A 14081-nucleotide genomic window follows, 5' to 3' on the forward strand; every position below is an offset into this window, starting at 1 on the left:
GCCATTCCTACCTCTGGCAGTCGGCCATCAGTCCCACGTCTGCCAGAAAATTTATCTGATCTTTGAACCTAGCACTCCCCTGGAGATAAACCTGGGCTGCTGCTAAAGGCATCAGTGCGGCCTTCCAGTCGGAGAATCGGGGCATGTGGAGGTGAGTGGGGCGGGGACAGGGCAAGAGGCCCCGAGCACAAGGGCTTCGAGGCGGTGGGACCTCCCGCTGCCTTCTCCCTCCCTTCACCTTCAGCCCCTGGCTGGTGGCCAGATGGAATGCCTGCAAATCTAGCAGGGGCTCTTCCCTTTGGAATTCTTCCCTCCTGCTCCTCATGGTCACTACTGTAGGTGACACAGGGTGATCGCAGGTCGTAGGGTGATCACATGTCCCCATTTGCCTGGAATGGTTGGGATTCATACCTGTTGTCTGGGTACAATTATTAATAGCGTCACTCTTATGAGTGTTCCAATTTGGATTTTAAGTTGTCACCATGTATAAGGAGGCTAAACTAAAGAAAACTTTGCCGGAGGTCATAAAGCTAATAAGCAGTTCAGCTGGGATGTAACCAAATCACAGCCTCCTCTCAGAATGCCTCACGCCCCTCCCAGGGTGCCTCACGCCCCTCCCAGGATGCCTCACGCCCCTCCCAGGGTGCCTCACGCCCCTCCCAGGGTGCCTCACGCCCCTCCCAGGATGCCTCACGCCCCTCCCATGGCGCCTCACGTTCTTCTCAGGACGCTTCACTTTCTGCTTCTCTCTCCACCTGGTCAGAAGGGTAGTGTGTGTCAGAGTGTGAACCTGTGTGCTGGGCTCCTAAACTCCTGATAGCCCTTGAGAGACAGATGAAGTGATTCACTCTCTAATAATCTTTCCCAGCTATAGGGTGCAGCGGAACCTGGAGAGGTTTCTGAAACCTCAGATTTGGTTCATGGGTGGCAGACAGAGCTGAGATGGAGGTTGAAGTTTTACCTTGAAGTGCGGGATCTTTTCTCAGGGTGCTCTTTGGTTTTCCCCCTCGGGCCTGCTCAGAATCCTGGCTGTGGAAAATGTGAACTTCCTGGGGATGGAAGACACACAGTCTCCTTCTTCCCGTTCTCTGTAAGGGTGCGCGTATGGAAAGTGGAGTGCGGCAGGTGGATCTGGGAGTTAGTGGTGGAGTGGGAAAGCAGGAGCTAGTGCTTTTCATGCTGACAGGCTTGGGATTTGGGGCCTGGGAGCAGGATTTGGGGAGAGAAGAGCAGCATTAGTGGCAGGTGCTATATGCTGGCAACAACTGTCCCGTGAACTTGGACTTGGTGTTGGGGTAATAATTTTGAGGCAAAAGCCCACCCCCAAAGGCTCCTGGTAGCCTTATTCCTTCCAGGCCACCCATAGGCACTGAATTGCTGACAGGTTTCTGGCTCTATCAGGGCTACTGGCCACAGACTCGGGAGGCCTGGGATGGAGTCCCACTGGACCCACGCCCTGAAGGTTTGCTGGGAATTTGCCATATCCAGTCCAAGGACTTTGCAGGAAACACAGGTGAGGGGCACTGCAGGGTGCCTCCCCCAAGAAGCACACTGCTGGTTGGGGATGGAAGACCAACATATTCTCAAACACACATGTAGATACATCCCATATATAACACATTCACAATATCCACATAATCCACGCACACCCACACACGTACTGAACACAGGCACACTTACATCTAGATACCTCACACATACTCACTCATCCGTGTCTATATATATGTACACACATAAATGTGCACATGTACAAACACACAGTCACACACATTCATACACACATGCTTGCAGATAAATATGCATAGCAGATACTCACATGTGTGTGCAGTGTCCCCTGGCCAGCCCTGCAGGAATGAGGACTGGCCCTCTGCCATGACAGAGCGGAAATGCAGAGCTCTGAGAGTAGAAGCTGTGAATGGAGAGCACCCTAGTTCTTAAGGAGTCAAGGCTCAGGAATACGGGAGAAGAAGGAGCAGGTGGTGCTTGGAGCACAGGTGCAGTAGTTGAGGCGGGGGGGGGGGTGGGTAGCATGACCAAGGCACCCTCAAACAGGCTCCACCCCATTGTCCACACCCCCATTGTCCCACGGGATGAACTCTTTGCCCCTTCTGCCCCTTAGCCTTTTCCTCCTGACTCATTGGAAGAAAGAGAACAGATTACCTACAAAAGGAAACCCCGATCAGATTGGCACCAGACTTCTCCCTGGCAACAAGGTACACAAGAAGATAGTGAAATTGTGTTTAAATAATGGCAGAGTGGTCTCTATTGAATTGTGTTGGGGGAAACAAGTGGAAGGTGCTGTCTCTAGTGTTGAGTTAAAAAGTTGGAAAGAAAAATTCTTCAGTGACCCTCTTAGAGGACACTTCCTATCAGGATCATGCGGGACAAAGACCTTTGAAAACCTAAGTGGACCATTAGGACCAGCCTCCTCGGGCAGGTGGCACTGGATGTAGCAGGATTAGAGTTAGCAAAAGTGTAGAAAACCTGTTTGGTGGTGGGAACTCCAGGGCAAAGGTCCAGAGGCCAAGCAAAGCTGGTGTATTTGGCAACTACTTGGCCCTTTCAAATGTTCTGGAAGGTGCTTCTGAGTCACCTTGCCTGGGAGCAGTCACTCAGGACCCGCTTGCTGCAGGTAGCCCTGGGTTTGCTCAGGATGGATCCTCTTGCTCCTGGCCCACATGGCTGTCACTCAAGTGTAGCTAGACTGGTGCACCTTTGGGCCCATGAGGCTGTGCTATGGTTTGGTGCATTCCTCTAACCCTATTCCAAGGTCAGACGTCAGGGTCTGTGGTTCAGGGTCAGGGTCAATTTTGTAGCTAAGGTCAGGATTAGTCTTTGGACAGGGTCAGCTTTGTGGCCAGTGTCAGAGGTTGGTCTTGGCTAGGGTTGGAATCAGTCTGAGTCAGGGTTGGTCTGTGGCCACGGTTGTGGTCAGTCTGAGGTCACACTGATGTGACCAGAATTAGGGCTGAGTGTGACTGGGAAGCAGTTTATCTACAGTGTAACTGATGTGGATGAGACTGTGATCTCGCAAAGCCCTAAATGATGAAAGGTTGCCCAGTCGCTCATCCAATGGAGACACATACAATGTCTTGACATTTGCAACTCTGAGTTCTGAATACTTTGCTGAGGCCTGGCATTGGGGAGCAGCCGATCTGCCAGGCCATGTGTCCCTATAACTGGAAGGCCTGCGCTCACAACTGACAGGACTCTTGCACATGGCTGCAGTCTGGGGGGTCCTATGGGAACCATGGCAGATGTGGCCCTGACCGGAGCTTGGCATCTGGAGGCCAGGCTTTGGCATGGAACGTGGCCCATGGCGAGGGCTCTTCAGATGTGCGTGACTGTGTGTGGGCCTTCAGCACGGCTGGGTGACAACCCTCATCCCCTCCAGGCCCATTCTTCATCCCCTGAAACAACCAGTGACCCTCTGCAACGCTGTTCCTCTGCCCAAGAGAAAAGGCAACCTTTGGGACATTGCTTTTGGAACCATGCAGTGAGGGAGCCAGAGAGCCACACGGAGAGGTCACGCATAGGTGACCTGACCAACGGTTCCAGCAGAGGTCCCAGCTGTAAGCTGCCACCCACCACCAGACAGGTGAGTGAGCGGGGCTTCAGACAGTTTCCTCCCCTGGGTGACTCACTCCCAGCCTTGAGCCACCTCATATGACACTGAAAGGAGCAGAGATAATCCATCCCCACCGAGTGCTGCTCAAATTGCAGATTTGTGAGGGAAATAAATGACAGTTGATATTTTCAGCCAGAGACTAGAAAACTTCCTCTGTAAAGGACAAGATAGTAAATATTTTGGGCTCTGTGGGCCCTTAGGTGTCTGTTGCAACTATTCAACTCTGTTGTCCCACAAAAGGAGTCACAGGCAACACATAAATGGACGGGTGTGGCTGTGTTCCAATAAAACTTCATGTACACTGAAGTTTGAATTTCATATAATTTAAACATGTCACGAAATAGTATTCTTTTGATATATTTTGCAACTCTTTAAAAACCTAAGAGACCATCCTAAGCCTGTGGGCTGCACAAAACCACAAAGTGAGCCCATAGTTTGCTGACCCCTGTTTTAAGCCATTAAGGTTGAAGTGGTGTTACGCAGGAATAGATAACAGGAACAACAACCCAGCCATGTAGATGATTTTGTGAAACTTATGTGAAATTGAGGTACAGGGCATTAAGAAACTCCTTTGAGTTCACAGCTACAGCAACTGTGACCTAACTCATTGATGCTCAGCTCATTTACAAGAGATCGGGTGGGTTGGAATGGTGAGATCAGAATTAAAAAGATCAGAGAAACAATAGCTTGCTGCTTTCCAGCCATGTTCAGGGAAGAGAGGCTCAGAAAATAGAGGAGGGTCCACTTGTAGGTTGAGATGTTTTATTGGGCTTCCCTAGAGCAAAGCAAAATTTCCTTCCAAACCAATCCACAACTCCTTTTGAGTTCCACATTCACCAAGCATCTTCTGGGTAAGACTTTGTCTTCTCAGGTAGTCGCAGTTGTTATGATGAATATTTATTGACTGTTTAGTGTAGGCCAGACACTGTTTTAACCTCTTTACGTGTGTTAGTTCATCAAATCTTCACAATAATCTATTATCCCAAATTTGTAGTGAGAAAATTTAAGCACAGAGAGCTTAAGTTAAAATATAGGGCTAGGATTTGAACCCAGGCAGCCTGGCTCCTGACCTTATGTACTTAACTACTCTGCTATTCCATTCCACATCCTGACCTTGGGAATGGGTATCCTGGAGTGGAGGGTGCATTCTAGGCACTAGGAAGGGATAGTCCCTGCTGCAGAAGAACAAATGGGCGTGTGGTTTATACTCCGGCTTGGGTAAATTGAGTTAATGCAAGTCTGTGTCAAGTTCACAGAGACCCTTCAGCTTCTGAGGACTAGAGAGGCAAAAGCTTCCACCTGGAACAGTCTGGCTGGGGCCAGGAGGACAGCTGGCTGGGGGAGGGCAGACAGGCGGCTGGCTACCACTGTGGTTGCTGCCCCCACAGGTCATTTTGGTTCTTATTTGGCTTGACACCACAGCAGCATCCAACTTTATTCTCATACATTTTGTTTTGTAGCACAGTCTCTTGTCCTTCCAAATCTTTGTAGCGTCTGCAGAGACGTCCACTTTCTCATCCTGATGTTGGTTAGCCTTGTCTTCTCTCATTTTGTCTCTCTGTCTCTCTTTCTCTCAGTCATTCTCATTAGTGGTTTGTCAATTGTATTAGTTCTTTCAAGGACTCAATTTTTCTCTGTTGAACCTCTCTATTTGTTTTCTATTTCGTCATTTTCTTCTCTCACTTTTTTTAATGTTTATTTATTTATTTTTAGAGAAGACAAAGGGTGCACACACACATGAGTGGTGGAGCGGCAGGGGGGTCGGGGTGGGAATCCCAAGCAGGCTCCAAGCTCAGCAGGGAGCCCCACGTGAGATCATGGCCTGATCTGAAATCAAGAGTCTCAGAGGCTTAAGGGACCCAGCCACCCAGGCGCCCCTCTGCTCTTACTTTTGATATTTCCTTTTTATTATCTTCTGGGTTTGTTTTGGTGTTGTTCTAATTTAGCTCATTATTTTTCAGCCTTTTGAAATATATCTAATACAGTAAATTTCCCTCTTCCTGTTTTGGTTACATCACAAACTTTTCTATATAATATTTTCACTATTGGAGAGTTTAAGATATTTCCTAGATTCCAGATGATTTATTTTTGACGCTTGGGTTATATAGAGATGTGTTTCCTGATTTCCAAACATAAGGGGATTTTTCTGTTATCTTTTTTTGTTACACTTTTCTTGTTTAATTGCACTGGGATTAGGGAGCATGTTCAATGATTTCATTCTTTTACATTTGTTGAGATTGACCTTGGAACCAAGTATAAGGTCTGTTTATAGAAATCTTCGAAGTGTATTCAAACAAAAAATGTATCTTCTGCACTTGTTGAGTCCTGTTTCCTACATATGTGCATTAAGCAAAGTTTGTTAATCCTGTTTTTCAAAATTTCTGTGCCCTGATATTTTCTTTTCTTTTTAGTGTGTCAATTACTAACAGAATGTGTTAAAATCTCCCACTGTGATTGTGGATTTGTCAGTTTTTTTTTTGAAGTACTGGTAATTTTTGGATTCATATTTCTGAGGCTCTGTTATTAGGTGCATAGAATTTCAACTAGTTATGCCTTTCTTTTAAAAAAAAATTTTTTTTTCAACGTTTATTTATTTTTGGGACAGAGAGACAGAGCATGAACGGGGGAGGGGCAGAGAGAGAGGGAGACACAGAATCGGAAACAGGCTCCAGGCTCTGAGCCATCAGCCCAGAGCCTGACGTGGGGCTCGAACTCACGGACCGCGAGATCGTGACCTGGCTGAAGTCGGATGCTTTAACCGACTGCGCCACCCAGGCGCCCCTAGTTATGCCTTTCTGATGAACTAAATCTGTTATGATTGTGAATGAATCACCTTATCTATAGCAATGCCTTTTTCTTAAGATCTCTTTTGTCTGATGTTAACATAGCTACTTTAGCTTTTCTTTGGTATGGAACTCCATGGCATATACCCTTAGGTCTTTGATATCTTATGTAAACACATTTCATTGGATTATAAAGTTATCTCTTTTCATAATATAATAGTGAAAAAAAAACAGACTAAAAGTATGATCCCAGTTACATAAAATTTCACAGTGATGCAAATTTGGTTGGTGGTTCCGGTGGAGAGCCGGTGTTTGTTTTATGACCTCCCAGTGATGGGTTTTCGTGTCTTCTCTGTCTTCTCTCTTCCTTCTTTTCTTCTTTCTTTATCTTCTCCCCAAATCTGTGCTGTATCAAGTCAACTCTGCACAATCCTGGGAGGCATGTGTGTGCCTGTGCGTGTGTGTGTGTGTGTGTGCGCGTGTGTGTGCATATTGAACATGTGCATGTGCCTAATCCTCTAATCTCCTTTTCCCCAAGCTTCTCAAACTACACCCTGGTCACCTCAGTCTTCCTTCTGTGCTCAAAGACTGCAAGCTCATCCCCACTCTGAGCCTTGGCATTTCAATCCTCTCCTCTGGAAATGGCTTCAAAGAACACCCTACCTAAGGTAAGCCCTTTCCCTGAATCCCTCTTTATTATTTATCCTTTTTTTTTTATTATCTTCATAGCATTTATCACTACCTAAAATGATCTCGCATTTGTTTACGTGTTTATTTTACATTGTCCCCATGTCACTGGAATGTAAACCTCCAAGGAGACCTTATTGTCTTGCTCACTACTATATCTCCAATGCCTAGCAAAGAACTTCACGTGTGTTAGAAACTCGTGGCATTGCTGTTGAATGAATGATTGAATGAGGGAATATTTTACTTCTCTCTGTCTCTCCTACTCACGTCAAGTATTCACCATGACTTATGGCTTCCATTTCTTAAATACGTCTCAGGACTGCTCACCTCTCTCTACCTCCTCCTTCTGTTACCTGAGTTCAGGTGACCGTCATTGCTCACCTGGACATCTGCAAGTTCTTCCTAACTGGTCTGCCCACATTCTGTCTAGGCCCTTCCGGCCTACTCTCCATACTGTGCCCAAAGGATCCTTTTCACCTATAAATAGATCAGCTCAGCCCCTGCTTAAAACCCTTGTGGGGCTTCTTGTTGCTCTCAGGAAGAGTCTGGCCCCAGGGCATGATCTGGCCCCCACTCCCTCTTCTAATCTCACCCTGCCTTCTAATCTCCTCTCTCTCCCCTTGCATTCTGAGCACCAGATTGCCCTTCTTCCACATCCTCAAGTGGCCTCCTTTCCCCTCCTCAGGGCCTTTTACACACAGGCTCACTGTCTAGAGTCCTTCACCTCCTCTTCCTCCCTGGCCTCCAGAGGCCTTCCCAATCCCTATCTGCCATTGGCTAGGCTTCCTGCTGCTCTCCATCAGTGCTCTTGGCACACCTGGTTGTGAGCAGCTGCCAGGGCGACTCCTGGCTCTCGTTCCCTCTGCTGCTCTCAGTAACTGGCATACCGCCTGGCACACGGTGGCTCTTGGGGCATCTTTGTGGAACGAAGGGCCAGGGTCACTGTGCTGGGACCCCAGAGTTGACGGCGCCGGACCTGCGTGGCCTGGCCCATTCCCCTGCAACATTGCAGAACCACTGACAGCCATAGCCTGGGAAGGCTGAGGGGTGGCTCTTGGCATGCTCCTTGCTGAGCTGTGCTGAGTACCTGGCCCTGGCTGTCAGGGACAATGAGGGAGGCCTGGGCATCTCACCTTCTCAAGTGAGGAGTGGGGCACTGCTTCTCAAAAGACCACACCTTCCTCTTGGAAGGCTGTTGAAGAAAGGGCAAGCACAATGTGCTAAGTGTGGATCATACTCTCGATAGAGAGAAACCACTGGACATTGTGGAAGTTTGGGCCCAGGCGGTGATGCTTCAGGACCCATAAGCACAGTAATGGTGATGAGGATGTTGTTCTCTTCATTTCTTCATGAGAAATGATGAATCAGACCCTCGCCCAGGGAGGATGGGACAGAAAGCAGTACTTTGACATTCCGTAGGCGTGGCGACCTTGAGAGCTTGGAGACACCTGGGCATGGAGGGGGTTCTCAAGGGACAGTGGCAGCAGAAGCTGGAGTGAGACTTCTTCAGATGGCTTATGGTGAGCAGATAAGTGAGGACACTTCTCCCCAACTGTGAGTGAGCCCTGCCTAGAATGGCCTCAGAATACAGGGGATGCCTCCACGTAGGCAGGAGGGCCCGAGGCCTGCAGTCATGTGTCTTAGTCATTACTGAAGAAGGGGCACACAGACTTTCCAAAATTTAGAACTCAGAACTGAGCTTGTGCCCCAAAGGAGCAGCTGAAGGGTCCTGAGAGGAAACAGTTAAGAGCAGAGCAAAGTTTGTCAAGAGTGTTAGCTCAAGCAGCACCTTGGCTCATTCTGGGGCTGGCTAGGTGAGGGAGGGAAGGGCCGTGGCTGCTTTCTCTGGGGCCCTTGCCTGGGTCAGGCCCCTCCTGCTTGCTTCAGAGATCCCTCAGGATTCTGGACTCCACAATTTTCCATGTCTCTCACTTACATTTCTGCGTTGGCCTGAGCTTTCTTGGAGAAGAGGCCTCAGCATCAGTCCTCCTGGAATTGGAAGATGCATGGGGTCTTGATCAGCTGGTTTGGGGAATGAGATGTCCTCTGTTATCTGCCTCAGGGCACAGCCATGCCTCTATCATCAGACTGGCAGTTCCCGAAGATGCCAGCAGAGCTACTTTTCTTGGTTTGCAGTTTGTTTGGAAGCTGCTCCAGAGCCTTGGGCTCCATCGCCATCAAGATCCCTCCTGCTCCTCCCTTCAAGTCTCTAGCTCTCATTTCCTTTGGGAAAAGGAGACCCAAGCCGATTTGGGAAACGTTCTCTGTAGAGGAGGCTGGCACCATGTCCAGGTCGGCAAGGCTATATTTAACTGCTATATTTGCAGTTCCACTCACTTGTCCCAACCCCAGCCCCGCCTGCCACCCCTCTCCCCCCTCAGAAGCCTGTCCCGCACCATTGGGGCCCTGTGTCGCCCCTGCTCACCCCGCTCCAGCTGTGCAATTGTGGTCTGGGCCACAGGCTATTTTTTGCTTGGTGCCAAAGATTATTCAGTTATCAGGAATGTGTGTTTAAGTGGCCGTCTCCGGAACAAGGATTATAAATAGGAACTTGGGGTCAAGGCCTCGGCCCCAGTGTCCTCCTCCTCTTTGTCCCAGTTCCTGTGCCGGCTCCTGGATTTTACTTGGGGTGAACACCAGGAGGCTATGGTGAGGTTGTCTGGGGAAAGGACTGCAGGCTGGAAGGCCAGAGGTCCAGGACTGACTGCGTCCTGACAGGCTAGTCACCCAACCTTTTGAGACTTGCTTTCTCCGTCTGGGAAATGAGGACACTCAGACCCACTCGTCGAATGGCAAACACATAGCATGGATCTCTGTCAGTCTATGAAGGGAAATCCAAGTTAGACAGGTGGGTATCTGGGAGGGGAAAGTATCAACCATCAAATGCATTTTTTTGCAGGGGTGATAGGGTATTAACAAGCAAAGAATAAGCAAGAAATAGTCTTGGGACTAAACATGTAAAAGTGGAGGGGAGAAAGATCCAGAATTTGTCTTTAGGGAGCTCCCAGTCTGATGGTGGAGGCTGGGCCCAGTCTCAGTTCCATCACAGAGTGGCCTAAGCAGAATGGAGTTGGCACATTTGAGCACAGGTATTTGAGATGAGGCTAAATCTTTCTCTGACAGAGTGAGGGTTGGTTCTCGAGAGGCCAGTTCTCTTGCACAACCCGTCCCAGCCAGAGGCCCTGGTCCAGGCAGTTAGACTGGTGAGTGTGGGTGAGGGCACCTGATCAAGAAGGTTAGGCTACTTCCTGGTGACCAGTGCCCCCTCCTGTCCTGTTGAGAGCTATCGTCTATGACCTGGTTGGGGCAGCTTTGTCTCCTCTTCACCCCACACAGGGAGATGAGAGACAGGAACAGAGCTCTATCAAAATGCAGGGCCAGGACCAGTGGCTCCATGCTGCTCCCTGGGTTCCTCATCGGGCTCCTGCCTATGAAGAAGGGTGTCAGCAAGGAAAGAATACAAATGTCGTCGCTTTACCTCAGCTTTTCCATCTGTAAAATGACAGAAATAATGCACAACATCCCTCCCCGGAGATGTTAGTAATGAGAAAGATCTAAAGGGATATTGTTATGGTAAATGGTAATGATATCTAGAGCAGAAGGGCATTGGTTGGCCTGAGTGGGGCCAGCCTCCTGGACTGTGGTCCCCATGCATTGGGCCTCAATCTTCCCCTCAGGTGCAGTTCTTTCGTCTGCCCTGCTTGCTTGCTTGTTTTCTTTCTTTCTTTCTTTTTTTAATTTTTAAAAACGTTTTATTTATTTTTTGAGAGGGAGCGTGGCAGTGGGGGAGGGGCAGAGAGAGTTGGGGGACAGAGGATCAGAAGCAGGCTCTGTGCTGACAGGCTGACAGCAGTGAGAGCCTGACAGGGGGCTCGAACTCATGAACTGTGAGATCATGAACCTGAGCCAGAGTCAGACGCTCAACTGACTGAGCCATCCAGGCATCCCCATCTGCTCTGCTTTCTTAGTACTTTCCCCCACTTCTCCCCACTAAGGCCCCGGAGACCCCTTCTCCCTCAATTCTAGGTTTCTGGACCCAGAAGGCACTTAACTCTTTCTCCTCTTAGGGTGGGGCCGGTCCCTGTCCCATATTTTGTTACTAGGTTGGGGCTGCATTGGCAGGTCTGACATTGCACCTGCAGCTTCAGCTCTCATTCTGGAGTTATTGAATGTCCACTATAAATGGAATTGATTTTTTATATCTTGGTAAGACTTTCATTTAAATTTCCAAGTGAGAAAACAAAATTCTTTGGCAGAGTACATTTTTTTTTTTAAGTAGCCGTAGGTAGAGGAATAAGGTATTTCCAAATGGAGGTGGAGGTTGGCCAGGGGGCTGCCTCCCAGGCTGATTTAGAGAGCCCTGCAATGTGAAGAGAGGGGGCGGATGGCCAGGCTAGCCACCTGCCAGGATAGAGTTCTGGGGATGGCAACCGCATGGAGTGTCTTCACGACAGGTTCCTATGGAGCCCTTGCTGGGTCGTTGCTAAGGGCTTCCTTTGCCTTTACTTCTGGGGACTGTTCTAGCTTGGCTTGACCGTGCTGAGAACCCTAGGGCATCTAAGTCCAGTTCCACAGGCAAGAGCAGAGATGACATCAGAAAGAATTTTCCAGGAGGCCCCTACATGCAGTATTGGGGGGGGGGCGGTAGGTAATCAGGAGATAAAAAGGGAGTTGGGGGGGCATGCTTGGCTTATTCAAGTCCTGGCCCTCACTCCCCACCTGGCCCCCAGATTCTGGCTGCTTCGTGGATGAGAACGTAGACTTGTACTGGGAAGCCACCAAGATTCAGTCACATCTAGGGCTGAATCAAGAGGGAGGCTTGAATAGTTTTCTTTGAGGGCTTAGCTGCCACCTCCTTTTTCTGTGACAAGGTCAGGATGACTCCCAGCCCAGCAACTTCCTCAACCTCTTGCCCAATTGCCCCCACAGGCAAGAATCAGTTTCCTTCCCTCTTCCAAGATGAATGCTGTCCTTTTCCTTGGCTCACGGCTTTGTCTCTTCAGTCTTTGGTTTCATTGTCATACCTCCTTCTCTTATTTCATCCTCTTTGTCCCCTTCAGTCCAAGAAGGCAGCATTTCTAAAGGTATGACATCCTCTAGAATCTCACTTAGGTGACCCAGAGTGGACCTTCCTCCCCCTGCTGTCAGGCTTGCCTCTTGAACCCTGCTGGCCTCAATTGCCTGTTTTGGATTGGCCCTCTGCCCTCCCCCACAGGGACTGGCCTTAGAGACCCCTCCAGAGAAGCAGAACTCTGACCCCAGGACCAGCATTGGAGGCAAGGAGAAGTGGTATTGGCTAGCACACCCCCAGCCTGGAGACTCTGGAAGGCAAGGGGCAAGATTCTAGACCTGGACCATACTGCCCGTGGGCAAGTCCACCCAGGCAGAGGCAGGACCAGAGCAGCCCGGTGCTCTTTGAGGTAGGCATTATGACACTGAATGAGGAACCAGAGGCACAGAGAGGAACAGAGCCAGTAAAGGTCACACAGCCAGTAAAAGTCAAAGCTAAGAATAAAAACCAGGTGTTGCTGCCTGCCCCTTAGCACTCCTTTCTGTAGAGTTAGGAGGTGCCCTGCTGAGAGGTTACTGCCTTCAGTCCCTATACCGTCCTAAGGCTTGGGCATGAAGGGCCCTATGCCTTGCAGTCCTTTTCTTGAGGTATTTGAGGTCCCCTTCTGTGTTTAGAACAGACCAAGGCTGGCAGTGCCCTCTGAGTGGGTCACTTTGAGCTTGGACTGAGATGTATGTGAGCCCCCTTCCCTCTTTATCCTCTTTCAAGTACCCTCCAACCTTTTATCCCATGTGTGAGGTCGGCCAGATGCTCCAAGAGGCAATAAGACTCATACCTATGTAGCCATCCTGAGGCCTCACAGCCACACTCAATTCCAGGCAGGCAGTCTGGCAAGTGGATTGCTCCCCTGGCTGGTGAAGTATTTTTTATGTGGGATCACACGAGACTGGGCTTTCAGAATGGTGCTGACATGCTGACTTTGAATGACTCAAATTGTTTACGTAGACAGAAGCCTGGCAAAAAACAAATTTCCTGGGGTCCCGTACACCTTAGGGTTGGCTCCGCCATTCCCCTGACATTAAGCCATCTTGCCGTATTATTGCTTATTGTATTAATTGATTTTCCCTTTGTTGCCTTGAAACCTCTTTAAAAAGACCTACACCAAGGGAGATTTCCCAAATTCCCTTTATTACCCCCTCCCCATCATGTTTCACAATCCTTAGATTTTAAAATTGGATCCAGATCTGACTTCCAGGCCTTAATTCTTCAGCTCAAACAATCTCCCTTTGTCCTGGCCTCTGTGGACAGTGCTCAGCCCCACCCGACCTTCTTGCAAAAAAGCAGAAGGCCCTCTCACACCCTGGGATTTCCAGGAGCCCTAAGATGTATTAAAACCTGTCAGAGATCAAATGGCTGTCCAAGGAGGTATGGAATTGTCAGTTTATACTTCCATCTGAAATGGGGCATTCTGGGTTGTGTTGGAGAATGTGGCCAGAGGGAGCCTAAGAGGCGGGCATCCTTTGTGCCTGGCACCTGCTTCTCCTTCCTCTCTTTCAGCCTTCTTGCCCAGGTCCTGACCCCCTGGGCCTCTTTCTAATGCATGCTCTGGCCTGTGCTCCCCAGTGAAATTGGGATGAAGGCTTGGAATGGAACAATCATGGTCTGGGGAGTGATTGTCCCTTGGCAGAGAGAGGCAAATGGACCATCCCTCATCCCGGGAGGTCAATGCTGTGAACCACATTTCCTTCCCAGCAGCATCTGCCCATGGGCCTCTCTCTGAGCCTCTTTGTCTCTCTCTTCTCAGTGGGGCTGTCAAAAGCTGAGCCTCACAGGTTGTGACTAATCACTAGCAGATTTTTTTTCCATCCAAGAAGAAGAAAAAGCTGAAGGAGATGAAGAAAAACCCCAACAGTGAATAACTCCGAAGAGTTTCCAACATGTGGGTGTTTTTCTGGGACCAAAGATCAGGAAG

At 49.1% G+C, this 14081-nt stretch overlaps 1 long non-coding RNA gene across 3 annotated transcripts in view; it reads left to right on the forward strand.

Moving 5' to 3' along the window:
- Positions 1-641: 641 nt before the first annotated feature.
- Positions 642-14081, forward strand: part of LOC123384497 — a 69970-nt gene continuing 56530 nt past the window's right edge. For 2 of the 3 annotated variants that reach the window (XR_006595662.1, XR_006595663.1), the window contains exons 1-4: positions 655-1090; positions 2120-2213; positions 3395-3598; positions 6950-7079. This is a non-coding gene — a long non-coding RNA (uncharacterized LOC123384497). Of the gene's footprint in view, positions 1091-2119; positions 2214-3394; positions 3599-6949; positions 7080-14081 lie in introns of all 3 variants that reach the window. The other variant, XR_006595664.1, reaches the window with a different exon arrangement.

This window comes from Felis catus, chromosome A3 (genome assembly GCF_018350175.1).
Source record: "Felis catus isolate Fca126 chromosome A3, F.catus_Fca126_mat1.0, whole genome shotgun sequence".
In the NCBI taxonomy this organism is placed as follows: Eukaryota; Metazoa; Chordata; class Mammalia; order Carnivora; family Felidae; genus Felis; species Felis catus.